Source organism: Haliotis rubra, unplaced genomic scaffold (genome assembly GCF_003918875.1).
Source record: "Haliotis rubra isolate DU_JTF1 unplaced genomic scaffold, ASM391887v1 Scf1769, whole genome shotgun sequence".
NCBI lineage: Eukaryota > Metazoa > Mollusca > Gastropoda > Lepetellida > Haliotidae > Haliotis > Haliotis rubra.
The window spans coordinates 45325-49374 of NW_025765746.1; the positions used below are offsets into that span (position 1 = coordinate 45325).

A 4050-nucleotide genomic window follows, 5' to 3' on the forward strand; every position below is an offset into this window, starting at 1 on the left:
AATAACAATAGCTCCACATGTGTATGTCAGGGTAGAGATTGCGATCAGAGTCTCTACTGGTGCAATCAGAGATGCTACCAGTACAATTTCCATGACAAGGATCTGACAAAAGTCACTGTTGTGACATATTGTTTTATGCTTATATTCGATATCTTCCATTGAAAAGTCCACACATCAGTAATTATTGATAACAAATAATGTCACATTTATGACAGACCTAAATGTTGCTAATGTTATGCATTGACAGACATAGCTGAAATTAGCACTCACAATAAAGCGTGAGATTTTCTAAAATAAACATTGAATTTGTATTTTTTTTTTTTAATTTTGGAGTAACAATGTTTTATTTTCATTTTGTTTGTAAACAAGTTGGACAAACAGTGTGCACTTTTCAATGTAAGATGTCATTCTACAATATATGAAAATAAATTTTGTTTTCTAAATATTCACTTAGATTATATACATTAACATGTATGTGTATCCACTCTTGAAGAGGTTTCATATCCCTATGACATATATTAATATATTTCCTACTGTATGCCTGCTGGGTGATTACAGCTCACATGCTGTGTAAGTTTTGGTTTGTTTGTTGCACTCATCAAAGTTCCAGCTATATGGTGGCGGTCTGTAAATAATCAAGTCTGGACCAGACAATCCAGTGATGAACAGCATGAGCATAGATCTATGCATTTAGCATATGATGACATGTGTCAAGCAAGTCTGACCACCCAAATCCCCCCTTAGTTGCCTCTTACAACAAGCATGGGATGGTGAAGACCAATTCCAACCAGGATGTTCAATGATCTGCTATTTCAAGAGTTATCCGCACTTGATAACTGACATACCAAAACAGACCTGGCTATGAGCAGATATTTCTGCTCATTCATTAACACACTGCATATGAGAATATCACTTGTTAATACTAGATTATGTTGTAATATGCTGTAAATATTATAGAATTAGTAACAAATGTAGTAGTAATGAATGAACTGTGTATACTTTTAAAAAGAATAAAGCAAAGAATATTGTTTGAAAGACTGAATTTATTTCTGGAACAGGTGGATCTTCTTTCGAAAGAGATGATACTGGCACCATATGTGACAGGAAAGCACTGGCAAATGTTTGTGGTATACCCAAAAATTATGAGATTGTATATATAAACCCAATGGGTGAAGATACATCACATCAGAGTAAAGAGGCAGTTTTGTCAACTTGGCAGAGAATACTCAGGAGCAGATGTAAAATGGGTCTACTCAAGGACACTCTTCAGAAGAGATGGAAGCTGACAACAGTAAAACATCCATTACAGCAACACTCCACAAGCTGTGGAATATATACTAGGCACATAAAGAAACTGTGCATACAAAAATTTAAAATCTAAATTTATCAAACCTGTGTAGACACATAAGGATTTAAACTCAGAGATTAGTGACATGCATCTAACATGCATGCACGTGCCATGTTCCGTGACGTCAGTGGGTTCGTCCTTGAGACGTGCAATACGTCGTTGCACATGCATTCCAGGAAAGAGAAACAGAGCAAATGAATGCCACACAATACTGTCACTTTGGAAAGCTCAACCCCTGCCCTTGCAATCATCAAAAAATTAAACGGCTATTGAAACACATAGCATGCCAAGGCTCACGTCTGCACAACGTCATGAGGCCATTGGGATGGTCTCAACGACAAGTGGCTGCACATTTCCACTGCCACTGGAACACCATTTCTGCACTGGTGAGATGCTACCAGAACACAAATGACGTCATCGATCGGCTACGTTCGGGACGTCCACGTGTTAACAACGCGATCTTTAGACAGGACAGATCGATAAGGGTGACCCATCTTCACCACAGGTTTCAGACTGCAGTGATGACTGCCCGAACCATCCCAGGACTTCGCCGTATCCACCCCAACACAGTTCAACAACGTTTACATCATCACGGGATCAGACCACGACGTTCCGCCACACGGCATATCCTGACACAACGTCATCGACAAGCTCGCCGAATGTGGTGCGAAATCATGTCCGCAGACCCTTGTTTTGGTGGAGAAATGTTGTTTTTACAGATGAGTCCAGGTTTAACATTTCCCATAGTGATGGACGTCAACGTGCCTATAGACGCGTGGGAGAACGTTATGCACAGGCCTGTGTCTTGGAGAGGATCGCTTTGGTGGTGGTTCTGTGATGATTTGGGGTGGAATAACAGCACGCCAAAGAACTCCTTTGGTGATTGTTCAGGGCAACTTAACTGGTGTGGGCTACAGGGATCAGATTCTTCGACCTGTGGCAATTCCTTTTCTGCAACATCATGGCCCTTGGGTTAACAGTCCAACAGGACAATGCCCGCCCTCATACGGCAAGTGTTGCTATGGATTTCTTGCAACACCACAACGTTGACTTACTGCCTTGGTCTGCAAATTCACCGGATCTCTCCCCGATAGAGCATGTTTGGGACGAGATGGATCGACGTCTATGCCGTCTTCCTCATCCGCCAGATAACGTCCTTGACTTTGCAACAGAACTTGAGAGAATCTGGCGTGACATCCCACAAGCCTTCCTTGCACATTTGATAGGCTCTATGCATTGTCGATGCACTGCTGTTCTCAATGCCGATGGTGGACATACCCGTTATTGAGCTTGTGACATGGTCGTTTGACTCCTGTCCCGCTTGTGGACTCGTACGTCATTGTGATTGACTTTTCAATTGAAATTCTCCCGACTTGTTATGGTCTTATAATCCCTCCATTAAAGTTTATATGTACCTTTGACATTGTTATCGTACTTATCAACTGGGATAATATTTTGACAATGCACAGTTTCTTTATGTGGCTAGTATATGTGATGAAGGTAACACAAATGTTAGAAAGCTAATTACAGCTAAAATATTTTGGTAACACTAACAAATACATTTGACTTCAAAGAAGCAAATCCAAACAATATTTCAGCATGAGAATTCAATATGCATCAGTTGTGTTAATATGTTCACAACAGATACCACAGTTTAACATAACTGCCCCAAATATTAGTACAAATTCCTACTAATGAACTGATAATTTCAAATGTGAGTTTGTTGACTTTCTGCTTGATGGGGGAGAACATGTGTACCCCATTTGATACAGTTGAGTGCAGAATACACATAGCATCACATTTGCTGCAAGAAGCAGGTAAGTACAGATTACTGAAACAAAGCGAAACATACTACTCTATTATTATAACATAAAAGAAAAATCGAGTAAGTTACACCAAAGGACATTTGCAAAATGTATAAGTAATTAACAGTAATGTGAAAGTTTCTAAACAAATGTGAATGTGTTGTTTCAGATTTACCTGCAATGGCAGATATCTGTAGAGGCTGCTCAATGCCAACACGTATGGAGGCCACTACAAGATGTGAAAAGAGAACACATGGCACCAAAGAAAGGGTACAACAACGGGTAAGGATTTATGACAGCTACTGAAGAAATAATGTGTAAATAAGTTTTACATGCATGTGGAATAACAAAATTAATACATAACATTCTGGACTGATAGAAAAGACACACACCTGAAATGATAAAGATCAAATATTAATAATAATCACTTTGTATTACAGGTTCAGTGTGAGAGATGCAGGTACTGGTATCACCTTAAATGCTCTGGCAGCATTGAATCATTTAGAACACTGAGACATGTGTGTGCAATGTGTGCCAGGTAGATGGTGTAGAGAACGAGAACAAGACATCACAAAGTTTATCTCTATTCCTAAGAAAAGGCACACAAAAGCAAAATAGGTCTCATGGATCACATACTAGGCTGGCTGGACACACCGAGAACAATGTCTAATTAATTGCCTTAAATGGTCGCATAAAAACATGTCAAGGATGCAAAGTAAATTCAATCATCCACCAATGGCACCATTTGACATAGTTGTGAGACATCTAGAGTGCAGACAATTTTACAGTCAGAGGGCACATACAACAGCCACATACAACAGCCACATACAACATTTGGCACAAAATGGGATTGACATAATGTCTGTTATAAATTCAAGAGTACCCTATTTGTAATCT

The 4050-nt window shown here is 39.5% G+C and overlaps 1 long non-coding RNA gene across 1 annotated transcript; it reads right to left on the reverse strand.

Moving 5' to 3' along the window:
- Positions 1-1025: 1025 nt before the first annotated feature.
- On the reverse strand, positions 1026-3613 carry LOC124273120. The gene is made up of 2 exons (XR_006897553.1): positions 3329-3613; positions 1026-1282 (listed from the first exon to the last, which is right to left on the reverse strand). It is a non-coding gene; the product is annotated as an uncharacterized LOC124273120 (long non-coding RNA).
- Positions 3614-4050: the final 437 nt, after the last annotated feature.